General features: G+C 41.2%; 1 protein-coding gene across 2 annotated transcripts in view; it reads right to left on the reverse strand.

The window, feature by feature from the left end:
* SMAD1 (SMAD family member 1) overlaps window positions 1–22,132 on the reverse strand; it is a 105,433-nt gene that overhangs the window by 54,239 nt on the left and 29,062 nt on the right. For both annotated transcript variants that reach the window (XM_052690120.1, XM_052690118.1), the window contains one exon: window positions 1,337–1,422. The gene's annotated coding sequence lies outside the window, so the exon portion shown is untranslated. The remainder of the gene's footprint in view (window positions 1–1,336; window positions 1,423–22,132) is intronic.

A 22,132-nucleotide genomic window follows, 5' to 3' on the forward strand; every position in this document is an offset into this window, starting at 1 on the left:
TCCTTGCTTTACATGCACTTCTACAGCAGACATCATTTGTCAGACTGCCCCTCTGCTGCTGCCTGTCACATGGCAACAATGTGTAAAGGGATATTGGCAGGTAAGTTCAACCTCTACTGCCTCTAATGCCACGGGCCGGCATGACAAAATAGGAGGTGTTATCTTTGGAGCAGCCCTCATAGCCCTTAGGCCTGAACCGTGCCGAGCATATCCAGAGATTGTGCCGATGTCAGAGGAAAAGACCACACGGCTCACCAACGCTTCAGAAAGCAGTATTCTAAGTTCCACAGCCAAAGAGACTAATGGTCTTCAGACAATTAGATTTCAGTATGAAGCATTTTATCCGAGTGCAGAAAAATATCACTTCTACAGACAAGGATCAAACGTTCAATATGGATGTAACCACAAGGAAGTCTCCCCCAGTAACTGCAAATAGCAAGAGATAGCAACGTTGCCTTATTCTAACTGGAAACCTGTAATCAGAGATGGGCCACAATGCACAGCTGGTCCAGCTTCTGCAAAGCACTGTCACACAGCATGTGACACCCCTACAGTTCAGTTGTTCATGCTCCTAAGGCTTTCAGCACCTAGAAGATGGCAATGATAGAGAGTATATCACCCCGATTAAGCAAAGCATATGCCTGTCAGAGAGTAACCAGATGGAGGAGTGCAACAATTTATGGCCTGCAGTTAGACAGTCTTGCACTGTGATCTCATCAAATCTTTAACAGAATATGTCAAACTTGGTCAGCGTGTCAGTGCACAGATAAGATACACTCCAGGGAAAACACAGATAGCTTAAGAAACAGTTTAGGATTCTGACATAGGATTTGGATGACAACTGCACTGCTAATGCACTGTTCCAATTCTCAGCTAACTTCACAGATGTCTGATACCCCAATCTAGTTCTGGTTGGTCATATTTGAGAGTCACTGTGCTGCTGGGAGCAGATTTCTCATTTCTCAGATGAGAAATAAAATTACAGTCATGCCTTGTGATTAATTAAAAAAATCATCCTTGGTTTTGCTTGAGGGCATGGCATTTTCAGAGGCAATGTAATAGAGAAAGGAAGATTGCTTGGTTTCTTTGATCCTGGTATAACCTGCCAGCCTTCTTTTTTCAAAATCCTATTTTAAAGTTTTTCAGTACTAGGACACCAAAAGCCAGAAATGTAAGTTGGTTTAAGTCTCAAAACATCATGAGAATTTTCCATATGCAAAAAAAAAAAAAAAAGCAGATGACATAGGACATATAACACATTCTTCTACAGATACTTTCTTTTCTCTTTACACTCACATTTCTGCTAATTCACACCACTGAAGTAGTCAGCTGTTACCTCTACTCATTTCCCCAGATTCTGATCCAATGTGTGTTCATCTGCATGTTGGTTTGAATCTCTTTGGTTCCAATCCTTATCTTCGCCTGCAGAACACAACACACATAGAGAATTTTACATATAACTGTCGTGCTCTAACACAGCATACTAAGTTTTATCTCAAACTCATTAAAGATAGTGACAACTATGCTTCCTGGGGAACTAACTAGTCAGAACATAACTAACCAGCCTGAAGTTTAGCCAGGGTACCAAATAGCACCAATAGCTCAAGAGGAAAACGTCCAGGGGATTCCAAGCAGTCAGGTTCCTATCTCCTACACAGTATAACACCGCCCACAGAGGGGTTGCTAAGACCAAAGTGATTTTACAAACCTTCTGTTCTTCATACTGTTTGGCTGTATCAGCCTGTAAAATAATTAATTTCTGGAATTTTTAAGCTGAAAAGCCTTTGCATTTTTTATACTTGCTTTGTTATGATTTTTCCATTCTTTCAACTTTGACAAAAGTGAAAAGAAGCAATGCCTGCCTTATCTTGGATTTGTGGTACATAATCATGTTAAGTACAGATCGCTGGCCTCCTAGTTACTGCAGTGCCATTTATAAGAAACAATTATCCCTGCGTGGTGCAGTTTTCATGATCTAGTGATTGAAAATGCTTGTTATCAGTGCAGACCCAGCCAAACGCTGTGTGTTTCTCTCTCCAGAGCTGATTTGATTTTCCAGTACTGTCTGTCATCCTTGAAGTTTCCTGCAGTGCACCTCTGTTCCCAGTCTGCGCACACCAAGAGAGAACCTTTTGATTTGAGGCGCATGGGGCAGAACCTGCATGCTGCTCCCAGCTGCTCCAGGACAGCAGTACAAGAAAAAGGAAAGAAACGCACCTACTCTGGGAAGTCTCCAGCCATTGCACTACACTGAAAGGAAGCCCTGCCAAAGGCAGTGACCACGTGCAAATGCCAAAACAAAAGGCAAGGGGGTTGGGGGTGGAATACAGCAGCTTTGGCTACCAAAGCACTTTCAGTTAGTTTTAAAATTAGCTGGAGAAGATGCAAAGAAGCCTAAGTCTTAATGACCTCAGTCCTGTAATATACTACTAATTAGCTCTATGATGAATAAACAGAAACAAAATAAGGAGCGACAGACTAGGTCAGCCAGTGGTTTGCCAAGCCTTGTCTCATCTCTTCTACTTGGGTCTGTATGAGATGCTTTTTAATTGTGTCTATGCTATCTTTTATTAGTAATCAGGACCAGAATTGCATTGCGTTACACACTACATAAATATACACCATACAAAGGAACATTGCACTTGCTCTTTGATCCTGTAAAACATGGCAAGAGCAGCTCCTCCCCAGCTGCTATTTGTGCAGCTCCTTCTGGTGGGCAGGCACATGCCTTTGCAGTTTCTCTGCCAATCCCTCTATGTCCTGCTGGCCTAACCCAGCAAGCCTCACGTTTTTCTGCCCTGCCTCTTTCTGCAGCCTATACCGTTCTACACTGGGATTATTTTTTCCTGTATGTATTCACTTCTTTGGTCTGTCCCCTAACATTGTTCTCTCTTTTCCTCCTTCCTGTATGATGAAGACTTCAATCATTCTTTTTCATCATCACCAAACAGTACCTAACTTGCTCCATTTCTATTTGAAGTGTGTGAAGATGTGATGGCCTTTAGATCCCCGTTCCTCCACTGAACCGGAGAAACGTGGCCTTAATCTGCCAATATACTGCTTGCATGTTGAGTGTGTCAGAGGATCCATTGGAGGACACCTGTTCCATCCTGCTGAGCCTTCCCAGAGGCAGAAAACTCTCAGCATAGAACAGTGCTGATGCTCAAGTCACAGCGCTTCCGCACTAGCAAGGAGAGAAAGAAACATCTAAAAGTAGCCTTCAGTTTGTTAGAGAACGGGCTCAGTTTTCTAACCAAGTGGTTAGAAAACCACTCTAGTCCCTCTTGTAACTTCAGTAACACGTGTCAAGAGACAATGAACATTACCCTCTGCAGTCTTTCTGCAAGTTAACTATTCCTTCTTAGAAGGATGCACAGCACATACAGCCTGGCAAAAAAAAGACTTCTGGAAGCCTTGAATATTATATCATTTCCAGATGCCTCATTCCTCCTTAAAATCCATCAGATTTCCTCAGCCCACAGAGGATCTGCTCCTTGAGGATTACTGAACACATTAGGCATTTCTCTACATTCAAAGCAATGGCGTAGACCCCTGACCCAGCTGAACATGTGTCCTAAGCAGTCAGTCAGCACTGCAGAACCACTCTGAAACACCAGCAGTTTGCTGAGATGGCTGTTGCACGCAGCTCTCACAGCACAAAAGCTCTCCTAGCTTTTCTTGCTAGGATCTGCTATTCCTTGCATACATTCCTGGCTGAGGCGGAGTCTCATTTTGTTTTAAAACTCATCAACACAGTGGTTACCAAGATCGCAAATGCAGCAAAAAGACTCTTAGAAGCAGAGCAAGTTATTACATCACTGGGAATCTGGTAAATGTTAGAGCAATGCTCTAACAATTGATGGCAACACTGCACTAACTGAGACCACTCAAGCAACATATATTATCAAGGTATACAAGCTATCAAGAAGAAAGTACCCTGCAGGTATGCAGGTGTTGCTTATGTGGGGGTGGGGCATGGTTCAGCAACAACATTTTGGAAAGGAGGCCAAGGTTTTTAAAGAGACCGTGCTCCTCTGACCAGAAAAACAACAAGACCTATTATTAAATAATTCAAATGTTTGCCATTAAAGGCTTTGCCATAGTAGGAGTGCTGTAATTCTATTTGCATCGTTACTCTTTATTTCATTCATGGTAAGTCCTTTAATGACCAGGTACACATTTACCAAGCACTGGGCAGCCAGGAGGACTTGGGCTCTTCATCAACTGGACCCAGCACACTGTGCCTTACAGATCTTCCTCCTATTTCTGCTTAATTGAAGCTATGCTCCCTTCTAGTCAAATCTACTGAAAGGTAGGGTCAAATAATAGCTTCATTTTCATCTATCAGTCATACCTACATGGGCATGCATACAGCAAACACCCCCCAACAAAAACCTTCCTCCTCTTTGTTGTAACGAAAGTGGGATCACCTTTTTGGTATTAGCACCTAAGAGAGTAGACACAGATGCACGCTGTTACCAGCAGGTCTTGTGAACCCAGAGCTCTGCTTTCAGCAGGATAGATGTGATAAAATCTTCTTTCTTCAACAGCATGACTAATAAACGTAGAAATTCCCTTCTCCTCTCTCCCACTGCCAACATCTGTCTTATCTCCTGTTCTTCCTTCGACATAATTTCAAACATGAAAGACATGTCTGTACTATGACAGGCAACCTTATTTCTGGCATGAGATCCATGGCATGCTGCAGTTCAGTGTTAGGGAGCTGAAAGTTAAGACCTGGCATCTTCAAAATACAGCGATTGGAACGCCTGCTTCTGGATCTCTGCTTGGCTGGTTCAGTCTGCACTTTCTCATGAAGACAGCTGTGGTTCCACTGCTGGTTTCTTGCCACAGCAGGTGCACAATTGAAAAAACATGGCAGGCATGCATGAAATGGTACACCACTGAACACTATATCCAGCAAGTGAAGGGGACCATCCCAAAGCCTTCTCGGAATTTTGGCAACATTTCTGGGAGATCATCTGCAAATTGCTAGAGATGGGTATTACATGTACACTGTAGGCAATAAATGAGTGATTTTAAGAAGCAGTGGATACTGACAAAGTAACACCTCTAAGAATAGAATACAATCACTGGAATAAGCAGCAGTTATGCTAGCAGTAATTGAGGAGGATCTAGGGAGCATCTTCAAAGTATATTTAGTAGCAAAAAATTCTTTTAACCAACAAAATCCACAGACTGCAAAGGGCCGCGTCCATACTAAAGCCAGTATCCCAGTCACAGCCTCCCTGAATTATAAAACATAACAGGCTACTCATATTCTGCCTCTAGAATGCGAGTTTCGCAAAAGCAATGTCTTTTCCTGACACGTGTTTTTGCCTGTGGCCTTTTTCTTTTAAGATTCGTAGTACGAGTAGTAAGCAATAAGGAAAAAAATTACATGGCATTGCCTAACATACAAACATTGAAACTTTGAGCACAGGGAGGAAAACCTGCAGGCAACACCAGTAAGTAGCAGAAATAAAACAGCTATATCCCAAACCAGGTACAAACACCACAGTACTGTGTTGTGAAACAAGTCATAATCATGGGCCAATACTGAGATTCCCCAGAGAGGAATGTAATATTTTTGCATCACGTGAGGGAAGAGTTAGGACAGACTCAACACAGATGTAAACACTTCCATGTTTAACCTGCCTATATTCTCAAAGCAGCAGGTCAGCTCTAGCATGGATATCATCTCACAACACGCTTGATATCCACCACACTTGAGCAGAGCTTTCTACTTCTGCTATGCTTCTGCCTGCCTCGCAGGCAGAGCCAGCTCACACCTGTTGACCTTGTAATGCAGCAACAAATAACTATGCTATTGTGTTTATTCTTGGTGCCTTGGTGTGGAACAACAACTGCTGTCAAATATTAGAACTTCAGCCAGAGAACTGCCCTGGAATATCCAGGTGGAAAATGCTGAGGCTTTGGCACACCTCTAAAAACTCTTTCCACTTCAGAAGTATTTACTCAGAGCTGCAAGTAAGGTGCCTACCCCCCATTCACACAAATGGGAGTCCTCACGAATAAGCAAAAATATTTCTCAGTGGGAAGCTGAGCAAGAGATGCCACTGTTGCTGCTATTCTTAAGATGCAAAATCTCTTGGCTGGCTGGAGGTCTTCCTTTGATGCAGCTTCAAATGGTCTTTCACCCCTTTACAGCTGCAGTAGAGGAACTGCCCAGCTACAAGGGAGAGGCCCACACACAGTCAAAGGGGAGCTCTGCACCGTCATACAGAGCTTTTGGGCTCAAACTTGGATGAAGCAAGTCCCACATTATGTATGCTGCATTCACAAATAACTGCCAAAGTCCTGCTTTGGTCACTTCTGCAGTATTTAGATATAGCCCAGTCTGCTTACTAGAGAAAGGATAAAACTTAACCTCACTGATCACATAACATCAGAATTAGTTTGAATACATAAAACAATATTAATACAGGAGAATATAGGTAATAACAGAAGAGCTCCTTCTAAGTTCCTTTAAATTTCTCTTGTTGCATGTTGTTAAACTTGCAATATCACATTCAAGAAGTTGTCAATTAGGGTTTAGCCCTGAACAAACACTTCTTACTTACACAAATACCAAATAAGTATCCAAGACAAATCGTTTTCCTGTAACATAATTCATTCGTACAAAATAATACTAGGGAGAACAATAGCATTAGAAACATTGTTACATCCTTCAATGTGTTATCGCATTTCTTTTGGTTCTTTTCTGACCCTGAATCAATTCCTGTCCGCACAAATTCCCCTTGCTCTACTCCATAGGTCAAACAAGCTCATTTGCTGAGATACTGTTCCTCAACAGCTAGATTCATTTGGCATTTTCAAACGTGCAATGTAGTGCAATCTTCCACAGCTACATCTATGCCATATATTTTGCACAGATCACGATCTGCTCCAACTTGTGCTTTGAGTTGACCTGCAGCTTCATTAACACGTGCTGAGCTGAACCTAGTATGAACTGTTGAAAAGTTAAGCACTGGTGACAGGTTAAAACAGCTCTGTAACTTTGTTGGCCAGCTCATAACAAAAAGGCAGCAGTGTCATCTCATCTTTGAAACCTACCCTTCAGAAGTGTGGTATTGGATTTTTACCATCATCCAGTGATATCCGAAAAAAAAAAAGCGGGAAGACTCTTACTGAACTCTGAAGGATGCCAGAAGAGGCCTTACGACTTTCGAATGACCATGGCTAACCTAAATTTTTTTAAACGTACTACAAAAAGTAACATTTCCTCCTTTATAGAAAAGGTAGTTGTCTAAGCTAAAATAAGGATGGTTTATAGTTTTTAAACAGCTTTTAAAACGGCACGGTTACCAAATCCACCTCAAATTTTTAAGCATTAGGCTCCCCTCTACAAAAAATGACCACTAGCTAATTCCAATTGACTATAAAGCAGCACTGTATTTTACACTGTTTATAGTACAGGGTTGAACTTGTGGTTCTGCCAAACCTGGGGTCGCAGCACAGTAGGAATTCGCTAAGAGTTTCAAACAGGTCGAGGAGAGGAAAGTGACACAAAAATTCAGCGTTTGGCCAGTGACAACAGAAACCAAATATTTTTTTTTCTGTTGAAAAAACCCAAAGATCGTCTTGCCTTCACAAGCAGAACTAACAATATGAAGGGAGAGAAAAAGCTTCCTCCAGACCATCTGAGACGTATAATATTGTAAACCCTTTAAATTTTGCTGTCTAAAGACTTGTTTTTTTAAACTAGTTTTGCATGTCTGTGCATTAAGACTATTTCTCTCACCCAGGAAAAGCAAACACTGGGATCTGTATACTTCGCAATTTCATGCTAGAAGAGGCCACAGACAGGGAAACAGCTTGATCAATGTGGGAAGGATCAACCCAAAAATAACAGTAAGATATATTGTATCATCAAAAACAGCACGTCTGGAAGGAACATCTCGAGTATAAATTAACAGTGACCTTAGCCAAAACAACTTGCTCTCTTCAACATCTGCAGCTGTGTAGTTGCTAGGGAGTTATCTAGCTTCATATGCTTTTTTTCACATCTGTCAACTAAATCAGAGATGGAAATACAAAAATTTAGCATAAAGGGACATGACATACATTTACAACACTCCTTAAATGACTTGAGGTCTTCCTACTAATCAAGATATTGCAAAGGGGCACAGGTGTAAGTTTGTCCAGCTCTGTGCCTGCTCCATTGTGTAATGGAAAATCTATATCTGCTCTCCTCTGATGAGCTCTCTGAAACTTCCAAACATGGGTAGACAGAACTACAGCACATGAGACAATAAGTTTGGCATACATGTATGAAACTTCATACTTCTGGGATGAGCAAAACGAATAAACTTTCATATTCATTGCCTTACAACACTATGTGTGAGCTAAAACAACAGAGTAGGAACAGATTGTAAGAGGTCAGAGAGACTCTCACAGTTCATCTCATACAACATATTCATGATTCTCCATGATTTTCAACATCACTAGTGACTTTCAAAGACTAAACAGTGAAGCCTTAATAGAAATGGGCATGACAGAGTTATTCAACAGGAATAACAACATTTTTCAGTACGTAGCATGCAAGTTAGTTAAATGAGTGGTATGTTGTATTTCCCCTGCCTGCATCATCTCAGGTTATGTTACGGTCCAGTCTAAATGACAAGGTGATGAAATTGCAGAGGTGTAACATACTCTTATTTCAGCAGCATGTGTGACACAAAGTACTAAAATCCCTAAACAGCAACAGTCTTGAATAATATGGCTTTGAATCTTATGGTGTCAGAGGGGTATTTGTAAGTTGTTGCTCCATGATTGCAAAACATGGGAGTTCTAAATTACGTTCCACGCTTTTATTAAAAACAAACAACAACAAAAGCCACTCAGGCAAAAATGTTTTTGCCCTCATTTTGAATATCTAAGCTTTTAATTCCTAACAGTTTTGCAATTCTTTTATGTCCCCTTAGTATCAAACTGCATTTTGGGTTCAAAAAAAAAAAAATGCAGGGTGATACATTTTTAATATACTAAAAGATTCAAGGTCATAAATACGCAATCAAAAATCAAACAATTGTGTACGCTTATGTAGACATAAACAAAGGAGTCGACTTAAGTTTATAGTCATCAGGCAAGGTGACAGAAATCCACTCGATTCTCTCTGCATAGCCACCAACAGCATTTGCTCCTCACAGCAAGCAAACATTTTCATATAGAAAGAAGAGCAGAGAAGCCTCTGTAGCAATGAGCTAAACCAAAGCAGAGTTGTAAGAAATAGAGATATTCTTATTCTTACAGAAAGCTATTTTCTACTGAATTTTTTTTCCTTCTGGATTAGCATAATGAAACAGCTCAGACCAACATCAGCACTGATGCAAAAGAAAGGGCTACAGAAATAAGATTTCTTTAAATGGTCTGATCAATTAGACTGTGGCTCAGAAACAATGATGGACTCAGTTGCGCACCAATTATTTGGGTCCAGAATGGTTCTGGTAGAAGTTTGGGAAGAGCAGTTCCTGAACAGATGAGGTTCTGCATGGGAACAGGCAGGGAGGCATATCATAGGCAGGGACACCTTCCTCTAGACCATTGTGCTCACAGCTCCATCCAGCCTGGCCTTGGACGCTTCTACGGAGGGGGCACCTACAACCTCAGGAGTTGGGCTTACTTGGGTCAAAGTTTCATAGACTTAGATTCTTGCATCTCATTTGGGTGATATCTTTTGACTCTCATAAAGAAAGTCTCTGAATTACTGCGAATTCATCTGGTCTATGACTCCACGGGTAAATTTGAAATTAATGTAGCAGCTTTCCGAGAGCAAAGGAAGTAGAAAGCGTAAATACTGGAGAAAAAAAAAAAAAAATCTAAACTGAATTTATATTTTCAAATAAATTTTCTTCATCATTTTTCTTGACCATTCTTTTTGTTCCCTCCCAAAAATAATGGAGATGCTGTCACATATGCGTATACAGTGCAAATTTAAACGTTCTGCAGGAACAGCAGCAGAAGCTGAACTTACTTTAGCACCAAGTATGAAAAAGTATTTTCACATTAAAACAATGCTACCTGGCCAACAGCAGCCAACTAAATGCTACTATAATCCAAAAATGAAAAGGCATTATAAAGGGTGGATAAAATGTAATTTCCAGTATCAGAGGAAATATAGAAAATATAACAAAAGAAAAAGCTACAGTAGTTTTCATTTTTCTTGTGAACTTTTCACCAAAAGAAGTCGTAATATGGCAAAGCAAGGGTTCCCTCCCATCAGCAAGCGAGTAGTTAACCTAAATACTTGTAAATAAGGCTGTAGCTCATGGGAGGTCTCTCTAAACAGATGTCTTGGTAGCAGGCTGAGTGAATCAGTGCTTCTACTCTCACCCTTCATGTCACCAACCCTCATTCCCCCTTTTTGGCTGCATTCAACCAGTACATCCCCTCGGGTCACAGCCAGAAGTTTCTTTCAGGGCCCTGGTCCTTATCTCATCCTTCTTCCCAACCCCATCACTTCATTCCTGGCCTCTGCTGCCTCCTGAGGCATGTAATTGCACCACTTCGTGGGGTGGCTTATCAGTGTTATTTTTTAAGCAAGTGTGATTGCGCACTCAGCTCAAGACTGTGCATGGGCTACGTTCACATCAGCAATCCAGACTTCCCATTTTTTCCTCTGTGCTCCTTAGCCCCACGTAATCAAAAACTTCAAGCTTTAGAATTTCAGTGGTTACAGCCAATGTTTAAACACATCCAACAACCTCTTAATATCTACAAAGTTCTTTCAAGTAAATCCAGCATTTCTTGAGCAGTTAAATCTGGTTGTTTTGTGATGATTTGAAACTGAAAACAGCCTGGGTAACTGGAATTTAAAAAAGCAAAATCTACAATGAATCCAGTTTAGCTTTTGGCATCATATTGTGTTCATCTCAGCAGTAATAACAGTGGTTATGTTTTAAAACTTACCTAGCAACAAAACAGGTTAGATGCATTTCAAAAAGCCAAAGCCGGTGTATTTTTTTTCTTGCTTGACAAGATGATTCATTTACACACTCCTTACTAAATCACAGTGTTTTTAATAGGAGCAGAAATCCAGGATGGCCTGAGATGGACAACTGGGTCAAGTTAGCCTTCAGAAGAAGTCAGTGAACTAAATGTGAAACAGAAAAACTCCTGAGCATCATGCAAACACACTCTGGAAACTCAGTACCTCTCATTCTCCAGGGTTCAACCACAGCACCAGGCCTCCAGGGATGTACTTTCACTAGCACCTCATGCAGTCACTGCCACTGGTAAAAAGAAAAAAAAAAAAAAAAGCAAACAAAAAAACCAACCTGGTCTTTCCCTCCACTCCCACACCCATCTATTTGCTGTCCACTTTGCACTCATCTGTAATGCTGATCTTGTTTAAAGCTGAACTGCTTATGCTGGTTTGGCTTCGACCCTCTAAATAGCTCATCAACTGGATGCACAAGTGCCGGCATAAGGAAAGACGTGGTGGAGAAACAAAAAACAAAAACAGGCGAGTCTGCAGCAGGGTTAGCCCTGGGTACAAGCAGAAGATGCAGCTAAGCAAACCTAAAGGCTTGCTGATGCCAGAAACATCAGATATACACCCTCCCTCCTCTAGGTGAGGAGACAGGCCTTTCTTCCTCGGACTCAAAATGACCTGGCAGAGGGCTAGGCCAGCTCATTAAACCACTGTTTAATTGTTGTCATAGTTTAACTGCACAGATGCTGAAGTGGCCTGCTGAAGGATCAGAAAAATAGAGCCAAGTGCAAGAGGAGTAAAGGCAGCACATGGCCAGCAGCAGGGAGGCCGGTCGCAGGGACACACAGAAATGCCAGCCACTTGCAGTAAGTGACCTGTTAGTTTGGCTCAGCCTGACCAACTAACTGCACTCTTGCACTGTTTTGACAGCAGTGCAAGCTTATGTCAGCTCTCAGTGTTGTGTAACTACATCCTATGTCTCATTTCAGCCATAGGTGAGCAAGACTGTAATGAGCAATTCACATACCCACAGTTAAGAATATGCTGATACACATTTCACATTAAAGCTCCATTTCAAGTGCCACATATAATTTCACAGGAAGCCCAACAAATGCCCTTTAAAGAGGTTCACTGATCTGCATTTCAAAAACTCCGACCATTACACCAGTACTACTCCTCTCCTGAATTATAGCTTTAAGCTCTTGTTATTGATTTAAATTTTCAACTGGTTTGTTTTGATTCAAAATATCATTACACCTACAACGTCATTTGTGTTGAATTACTGTTCAAGTCCACACATAAATTTTTGGATGTCAGGGGGAAATTCTTTACAGAGAGAGTGGTGAGGTATTGGAACAGGCTGCCCAGAGAGGCTGTGGATGCCCCGTCCCTGGAGGTGTTCAAGGCCATGTAGAATGGGACCCTGGTCAGCCTGGACTAGCATTAAATGGGGAGGTTGGTGGCCCTGCGTGTGGCAGGGGGGTTGGAGATTCATGATCCTTGAGGTCTCTTCCCACCCCGGCCATTCTGTGACCCTGTAAATTATTTATCAACTCACAAGAAATCCAAGGCTGTGATTCCCCATGCAGATGTTGCCAGCTGCAGGAACTCCCAGCATCTGTCTCCTGTTTGTCCTAACTTCATGTTGCTGCTTCCTGTCCCTTCAGTTTTTCCAGCTTGTAGGTATACACTGTAAAGTGGATAACTAGACTCAGACAAAGATACTCCAGCCGGCCCCTTCTATTTTGGGGAGTTAGTACTTCAGGCTGTAGTGCCAGCAGTAGTATTGGCATTTTACAGTCAGACATTTTACACAGACCTCTCTGTGTTCCACTTACAGCACCCCTTCCATTGTATCACCATGCACCGTTGTGCTAGGACAGCGAATAGAGGACATACCAAGCTGAAATGTCATCTGGAAGGGAAAAGAACCTAAAGACACTTAATTCCCTTCAGTAGCTCACAACAAAGGCAGACAAATAATGTGATATGCTTACATGATGGTGGCCACGGTTAAACAGATTACAAGCATTTTGCATACAGAGCTTCCCACTGCTCTTTTCACTTGCCTGGTGGTATATCCTCATCCTTGAGCTTCTTCCCCCATTGTGCCAGACAATGAGCAACTTCATGTCCGTATTACAGTCAATAACTGTAGATAGCTCTAAGAAACAGAAATTTTCCATTTATCTTCTTTACGCCGCCATTTTGTATTTTAAAACAAACAAGTTTTAAAACAAGCCCAGACTTAGCCTGTCTCAAAACAATCAATGGCATCTGAATCAGTTGCGACCATCTCAAGACAATCATCCAACAGAGAAAAGAAAAGGTGCTGAGCAACAGTGAAGCACCCTCTACACTACCAACAAGCCTAACAGGCTGTCCTGGTTGCCCTAGGCGTTATTGGCTTTGTAGAGCAGACCACGCCACATCCAAACCAGTTAAACTGGCTTCAGAAGTACTACAGGAGCCCAAAGGCAGGTAGTTGTTCCTCCAACTGGGATAGGTACAAAAGTTGCAAATAAGTGTCAGAGATTCTTTCCCATTACTGTTGTCATCTTTGTCAGGGCCGCAGGGCTGACAAACACAATTAGAAAGTATGGGAGCTGTGTAGACAGTAAATCTGCTTTGTCCAAACAGCCTGCATACAGCCCAGGTGAAATATGGACAGTGGCAGATACTACATAGCGCTGATCTGTACTTACCAAATGTGACAGAGCACTCTGACAATGAGTTGGCCAGCAGTTTTGACAGCAAATGTCAGGTGAAATTCTCAGTTACCTCACAAACTTTTGCTGGCCTTGTGAAAATGATCATCTTTGTGATGATGAAATAGAGTTCCTCATCTGATAAGGAAAGGTGAGGCATGTATTTAACCATGCAAGTAGCTAAGAGCAAGTCCTGGAGTGTCTGTTCAATGGTTTCTTGGGTGAACTGCACTCATTCATTCAGAAGAGAATTTCTGTTCTTTATTAAAAGTACAGTAAGGATAATCTGCATGTCAACACCGTTAACTATTTCAGCAGTAGGGAAAAGAAAGTCAGAGATCTGCTCAATTACCTCTGAGCAATGTCTCACTTCTCCGTGCCTACAAAGAAAGTAGTATAGAGGAATTTGAAACACATTCAAGGCAAACCAAGACACCTAGACAAGCTGCCTTTTCATGACTCATGCGAGCAAGACTTAATTCTCAAGTGAAGCTTCAAGGAGTATGGTCAACCTCCCTCTGGTCACCAGACCAATATCTCTGACCGCTGTCGTAACAGCTTGGCTTTGCTAGACCTTTCAGGTAGTGTTTGCAACACTTGAGGACACAAAGACACACAAGATGGAGTCAGAGGACCTAGCAGCTCACAGCTCGCTACTGCTCCTCAGTGTGACAGAACTATGTACCTGCTTCTGTCCTCGAAGCTTGTCAGACCCGTTCCCTGAGCCAGCCCAAATCACTAATTCAGGAGCCAAGTGATCCAGGAAAAAAAAAAAAAAAAAAAAAGAGGTGCCTAGTCTTTCACCAGAGAAGTAAGCTGAACAAAAAGAGCAGCTAGAGCATGCAGGATATATCAGAAAAGATTCCAAAGTGGAAGCAGAACAGACGGTTGAAACAGCGATGGAAATGGACAGTTTTCAATCATTAGCTCTCACTACACAGAGATAGTTACAGTTTAAGATAACCCATTTTCCTTTATGCAGTTTGCTCTGGTCAAATTTTACTTTCAGTGTAATAAAGCCAGCAGTGAATTTATACCTAAATATGTTAGTGAAATCTAACACAGTCTAAGCTTCTAATACTGACAAGGCAATAGTGCATTCATGGTATGAGATAATTACATTGAAGCTAGCTAACAGGTTCTTACAAATCATCCTTTATGAAAGTCTACACCAACCTGTCTAAAGATCGATAGATTCCACAGGTTTAAATACCAGTATCACAGAATGGCTCAGGCTGGAAGAGACCTTAAACGTCATCTATTCCAACCCCTTGCCATAAGCAGGTTTGCCACCTATTATCCTCTAAGAAAAATCCTTACCCCTAACATCTGACCTAAATCTCCACTCCTTTAGCTTAAAAAGTCTGCCTCTCTCTCCTGTCTATTAGCTTCCCTCAAACTAGAAGACTAGAAAACTATTTGCTTCCCCTCCTACTAGAAGAATAATCCTCTGAATCCTGCTTTTGCATTTGCAGCTTAGAAATAGATACCAGCAATAAGTCAATAGGAAAAACAGTATTAGCAAGAGATTAGCGATGATGAAAGAAAAATTACAAATTCAAGAGAAGCTGCTATCTGTAAGGAAGGATTCTGAGGAACTTGCAAATATTCTAACATAGCCACTAGCAAAGTGTAATTTAGTATCCAAACCACAGAGAATTCAGATTCATGAAATTACGTGGATTTAACAAAACACTTTGTGTGAAGTATTCCTCAACTCCAGCCACTGATTGTTGCTTCCAAACCATAGTTGCCCACTGAGGCATGTGGGCCATTCGATCTATTTCAAATAAAGTCTGGTGGGCTACTCTAAAAAGGTACATTTGTTCACTGATCTACCACACAAAGACCAGTATTTTTTAACTACAATGTACATCAGAAAGGCACAAACTTGTAGTAAAGTCTTCGCTATTTTTGGACAGCAGGTCGCACAAAGGCATTCCTTAAACAAAAGGTTTTATTTCAAATTATTTTAAGATGACCAAACTTCATTTTTATGAAAACTAAAGACATGCAAAATTGTTTCTTGCATCCCTAGCCAGCCATGAAACTATACCACTTTTTCAGTTAAGCTAGCTTGACCTCCAGCGTTGCTTCCCGAAACGGCCTAATGAGTTCATTGCTGATGCAACAGTTTGATGACAACAAGCTCAGCTTTGGGAACTTTTTCCATCTTGTGATTGCTCTTCATAAATATCATATACATCATCAGAGCTTTTGTCATTTTCCTTTGTTCTGTTCCTGCTTATTTGCAGATTTCCTTTCTTGTTCGCCCAAACCAAGGTCTCCCAACCCTCTGAGTGAAACTTCCCCTCTTTTACATGCAAAGACTTGGATCAGAAAGTATATAACAAAGTATGCATAGACTCCACGCAGGCAAAGCTGATCAGACTCCACACCTTGTGTTGCAGCAGGGGCCCCTTGCACCTCCAGCAGGTTCTCTGAGCTCCTCAGAGCCTCATCAAAGTGCTGCCTGAAGGGCCTTCCACTCATTTCCCTAATACCTGCATCTTCTGCTTGCAAAGACACCTCCTGAGACAACTGCCTCTTGCCCTACAGCCTTACTCTTCACAGCTCCTTGCCTACCTAAACCAGAGAGTCTAGGATCTTGCAAGCAGCAGCACTGCTGGGCCTCAAGCACAGCAACACCTTGACTTACCTTGAGCCTGGAGACAGAAGAGCACAGGGAGGGAGGAAGCCATTTCCTCCTAATCTGTTTGCACCACTGCAAGGACATAATATGGCTCAGTGCCAACTACACTTGGTCTCTCCCCACTCCTCCTTTCCTGCCACCCTGAGGGGGCTGCTAGAAAGAAGGAAATTTTGCAGTAGGGAAGGAAGGGTAAGAGAATGGCAAAGAGTAAGTGCAGAGGAGAGGCCAGACAGTATTCCTGGCCGGCTTGCATCCCTGTACAGGGGAGCCTCTCTCCTATTTCCAACCAAGATGAGCACTTGCTATCATTACAGGCAGAAATGCAACAGAGTGTTGTCCTTACCATTTTAACATCACATTTGATCTCTCATCACCATTTCCCCTGAATCCAGTCCCTTGAAAGCAAAAGCTTTTTCTATGAGTAATGCTATACCCAAGTTTGAGCTTACTATACAAGCATATTGCCATTTACTCTCTCCAGTCAGCTGCCTTTCCCTCTACTTCTCTTACCTCCCCTCCCAGGACAGGAGTATTGTCTTCTCTCCCTCTTTAAAGCTTCTTCAAATATTGGGCTGACCTTGTTGAGGAGGTGACACCCTGATCCAATAAGAAGTGCAAGACTGAAATGCATATCAGATCACTGCTTTCTTGGACTACGCAGCATAGCTCTTAGCAAGACAGCATCCCAGGGCTTGAAAGCTGTCATTGATATTTGTATCACTTGGTCATAACCCCTCTCTTCTTGTTGTCTGACTAACATCTGCTAAAAGGGGACACATTATCAGAAGAATAATGTAGAAATATAACTTCCCATTCCTACGGAGTTTTCACTAAGTTAGCAAAATAATAATTCTGTTCTGGTTAAGTCAAATGGAAGTCATCTCCCAGAAAAGGCAATTGCTTCTGAGAACTCAGGAGACAAATACCTTTTGATTATAACAAAGTTCTATCCACTTTGGACACATCTTTGGTACAAACCCTTTAAATGCAAGGAAGTCACATTATCATATTTCTCCACACGTTGAAGCAGAAATGCTACCTACCTACCTATTATAATGGCAAAGGAAAGGAAAGTAATCTTCCTTTTCCGTTGCAGTCTATCTCAATTCTGTGTTATTTACACTCGGGGTGCTCATGACCAACTTCTGCCTTGGTTATATTTACACATTCCAGTAGAACAGTAACAAGATACCACATTTTTCTTAAGAAAGTGTGTTAAGAGTTAATTACTCATGATAACTACTAAGTGGTTGAAGTGTTTGCTTTACTAGGCTCTACAAAAACACATTTTAAATGCCATAGGATAAGCTGGTTGTTTTAAACAAAACAAAGCAAGAAATCCTGCAGTTCGGATGCTGTGATATGCAATTCAGTAGATAGGCTTCACCTGGCAAACAAAAAAACTGCAAAGTCTAATTCCAATTCCCCTACAAATCTAATTTAAATGTGGACATAATTCTTTCTAGAAATGACAGATCTTAAGTTCAAAAAAGTATTTGTAAATCACAGTGAATAATGTACACCCAGCTCTACGTGCAATATTTTTCACCTCAAGACTGAAATTAGCATCACTAGAAACTGGGAGCTTCCTTAGCACCCTGCAGAAAGCTATCCTTAAAGGGCAACACTTTTCTATTTTGACATTGATTAAAGTCACCAGTCACACTGATACATTTGATTAAGATCAACTTGACTTGACCATAACTATTTATGAAATCAGCATGAAAGTAAGAACCTCTTGGGCATCCCAAGTCATGTCCTAATTACAAATCATGACTAATCCATGTATGTTACACATAATTAATACAGTCGTGCATATGTGAAAAGTGACTTGCAAAATGAGTAAAAAGAAAGGCTCTGTGAAAACCAACCTTTCTTAGGAGCTTCAAATAATAGAAGCTTCCTGGTACAACTCCTGCTTCCTCATATCTCAAATAACATGTTTCCTATCCTACTTTACCAAGATAACATTAATACAAACTGTGTTTGTCAAGCATTATAAATACTGTGAACACAAACTTTGATCTGGTCACCGTTCTATAAAATACATTGGTGAAGACACATCAGAGCAAAAGACTTGTCTGTTATCAATATAGGTGCCAGCAGCTCACCCTTAAGGACGTGTATAATCTTGCACTTGCAAAGCCCTTGCAGGAAGTATCTTCAGGGCAATTAGATACCAATGGTTTTTATTTTTTAACTCTACTTCAGTGCTTCCTGAAATGACAAAACAATTGTTTCTTTTCTCCCTGTGCAACTCATTACAAAACTAGATGGAACAGAAAAATATAACAAAGCACAAATCAAGAGGCATGTGTCTGAAAAAAGGAATAGGACTGCAAGTGCCCAGGAGGAGTGCTGTGTGTATTTGTGGTGTGCAGTTTGATAAGCCATTCCCTAGAGAGGCACCATCCTATTAGAACTCAATATTCCCATTAAATCAGACTGCAAACCTCCTCATAGCACAGAAGGCTGGATGATGGCCTCCCAGCACTCAACTGAAAAATGATATTGAGGGATAAGTTTACACTTGATGCCTTTGCAGTACTAATAAAACTTTTGCAAAAAGATGTACATTAAAAATCCTGTTTTTACAGCAGAGACCAAAGCTAGTAAAAGCATGACAGACAAGGGACATGTAAGCAAAGTCACAGAAAGAAATAAAAATTCCCCAGTGAAAAACAAATGTTTGCATTTGTATTAGTCCTCTCCACTTTCACTGTAAAACACTTGTTCCAAAATCACGAGAGTTCCAGAGGCAATCAAACGGTTCAATTTATTTCATTTATGCTTTTTTTAATCTTGTTCTTATACTTCTTTCAGGCATTTGCCTCCCTCTCCTAACCAATCCGACATTTCTGGTCAGAAGTCTCTCGGTAATAATCCCTCGAATTTCTTCTATTTCTCATATGCTTTATAATACCATAAAGAAAGGTTTGCGATAACAAATGCCTTCTGTTAAAGCATCTGTTAGAGATGGGAAAAGTACCTAAGCTTTCATATACAAAAGGATGCTTTTCGATGCAGACACTATTTCGGCTAAGTAAAGGCTCCCAGGTGACTATCAATGAACTACATAGGGAATGAAATGATCTTCGTTTATTGAGAAGACTTGAATTACATCTCATTTTAGAAAGTCTGTATTTAAGCAAGCCTTCACAAAGCATTGAGGAATGTGAACTTTACCAACACTTTTTGTTAAGCAGCTTAATCCACACCCACATCAAAACAAAGACAGAAGGCTGAGCTCTTTACATGTGAGAAGGTGACTTTTCACACATAACCTTAACAGCAAACCTTTTGCTTTTTTCCCAAGCTAATGATAAGCCCTCAGATAACAAAGCATCTATGTCATCTACATATCTTCCAAGAAGTGGAAATTAGAAAGCTACAGACAGTAAACATTCACTGATCAGTCCAGAGAAAAAGGTGCAAAGGGAAATCTCAGAAATCGGTTTAACGGTTACCACAGGCAGAACGGATCTTGAGCCACAAGCGTTCTTGTTGTGCTTATCTACCTAATGCTCCAGTGACCAAAAAAAAAAAACAACAAAAGCCTTGAATAAATAGTTCTGACCGTGCTAGTGTGAGTTCAGTAACCTCTTAAAATAAATAACGAAGTAATAAACCCAGTATCTAGTTTGTACTTTTCTAAGTCTTCCTGAAGATCTGTTTTCTCAAACATAAACGTATTAAAAAAAAAATAGTTATCTCATACAACTTCCAGAGAAGTCAGCACAGCCTTGCCTACTGGGAGCTCGTTCCGAACCTGCAGCTCTTACTCAATACAGCTGTCAGCCGCAGAGCCTGAGGAAGCTGTCACACAGACAACGTTCAAACGCTGTTGCGTTTTTCCCACAGAGCTGTTGAAAGGAAACCAGTTTGTTAACAAAGCCTGAGAGACGTTAGGATCCTGAAGTGCAAGAAAAGAAAGGATTGTCTCCCCAGCCGATTAACACCTTCCACGTGCTATGTGTCCCCGGTGCTGAAGCTACAAACTACCGATGTTTTTTACATCGCTTCCACAAGTATAGGTTAGAAGCATGAACAATTTGTGGGAAAGTTTTTTCTTTGCTGTAGGCCAGAGCTTTATGTCTATTACATAGCGTAGCAAGCAAATGAGAAGCTAAGCACTTCGAAAATGGTGCAGCATTTTGACTGCTTCACCCACACTACTGACAGAACAGTTCACCTTAACTGCTAGCATATTATTTTCAAATGAATTCTCCAAAACAAGCTTGAGCTTACAGCAGTGAAAAGTGAACAGAAGCTGCCTAAGTGTTCAGCTGACTTTTAGATTATTAACTATGAATGTTAACTGCCTGTAGAGTTCAACACTGTCGACAACAGAAATGCATTCCTCTACCTGCACTGCTCCAGTTCTACAGTGTCTAACTCCTTCAGCTGTCATTTTAAAAGGGAGAAGCCAATTTCTCTGGTATCCCTTTCCCCATCCAGGTGACCACAACTGTTTCAGAACAGGCCCTGGAAGCCCTCAGTGCTGCATCCACAAGTAGCTATGATTTAGCAGCGCGCTGTCACTTGGCCCATGCTGTTCCTTCTGAGTCATGTCAGGCAGTTACCAGGAGAGCATCTTTAGCCCCATGCTGCTTTGTATCTTGGCTCACAGGCAGGGATGTATGCCTTGCTAATGGGAAGCTACCTCATCAAGAGTGACTGGCAGAAAATGAACAGTACTTCAAAGACACTGAAGAGATAAGCCTGGCCAGTAACACAAGTCTAGGGCTTTTAGAAACCTTTCAGTACTACAATGACACAGGGATATTGTCACTGGCTTGGGATAAATTACCTTTCCAAACAAGCCTATTTTGTTTCAGTATCTCGGCATTTGGCTATTCAATTCCCAAAAATTAATTGCCACCACAAACTTTCTATAGCAGCAGTCATGTCAAGTTAGAGTGACAACAAGGATACGGGTGGCAAGGGGGACCCAGAAAGCAGGATAGCTAGTCAGTGCACATTTAGCAGCTGCAGTTACACCCGCTCTGAAGAAAGACCTACAGCTGAGCTTCGTCCGTGCCCTATTTCAGCCTGTTGCATGACCAGCAATGTAGAGTTGGTCAGAGCCTGCAGGAAAAAGCCATACAGGCAAAAGAGAAATATATGTTTGTAAAATGAGTCCATGCAGCACCAATTATGAGCCATTCTTAATGTATCTGCTTATAACTACAGCATACATGCTTGACATTGGAAGTACCTTCCCTGTTGCCAGAAGGAAGCACTCTCAGTAAAATTGATAAAAATGATAAGTCCTTGAAATGTTTTGGACTACATCACTTCATGTATGGCAGGTAGGTCATCACTATCACAGCTGTCTGCTCTACCTGGTCAAACTGAATCTTGTTACTGAGATGCTTATTCCAGCCAATTATCAGAGAGCTTCATTGTAACCTCACGCTCTCATTGATAGCTTTACAGATTCTGCAATCTCATGGCAAGTAGTTCTAGAGAGGAAAAACATAGCCAAGTTTCTGCTAGAGAACTACAAACAACCAGTTAACTCACAGGTAAATCTCTGACCAGTCCTCAACATCAGTGATTGGTTTCTTTTAATTACGCTGTATTTTCAAGGCTCACTTAATGAAAAGTCTAGCAACTTCCCAAACTCTTTCATCTTCCAGGCCTCACAAATTAAAGAGGTGCAGCAGCAATGGGTTTTCAGAAGCAACAAAATGATAGCTTCTAGCTCCAGGTAGTACCTTATCTTCCTACTCTGATTACTGTTAAAAGTAATATTTGTGATTATGGTTTTAATGATTTTGATATCAAACAAAAATAAAGCTTCCAAACCAG

The sequence above is a fragment of the Tympanuchus pallidicinctus genome, unplaced genomic scaffold, assembly GCF_026119805.1.
Source record: "Tympanuchus pallidicinctus isolate F22 unplaced genomic scaffold, pur_lepc_1.0 scaffold26, whole genome shotgun sequence".
Lineage (NCBI taxonomy): Eukaryota > Metazoa > Chordata > Aves > Galliformes > Phasianidae > Tympanuchus > Tympanuchus pallidicinctus.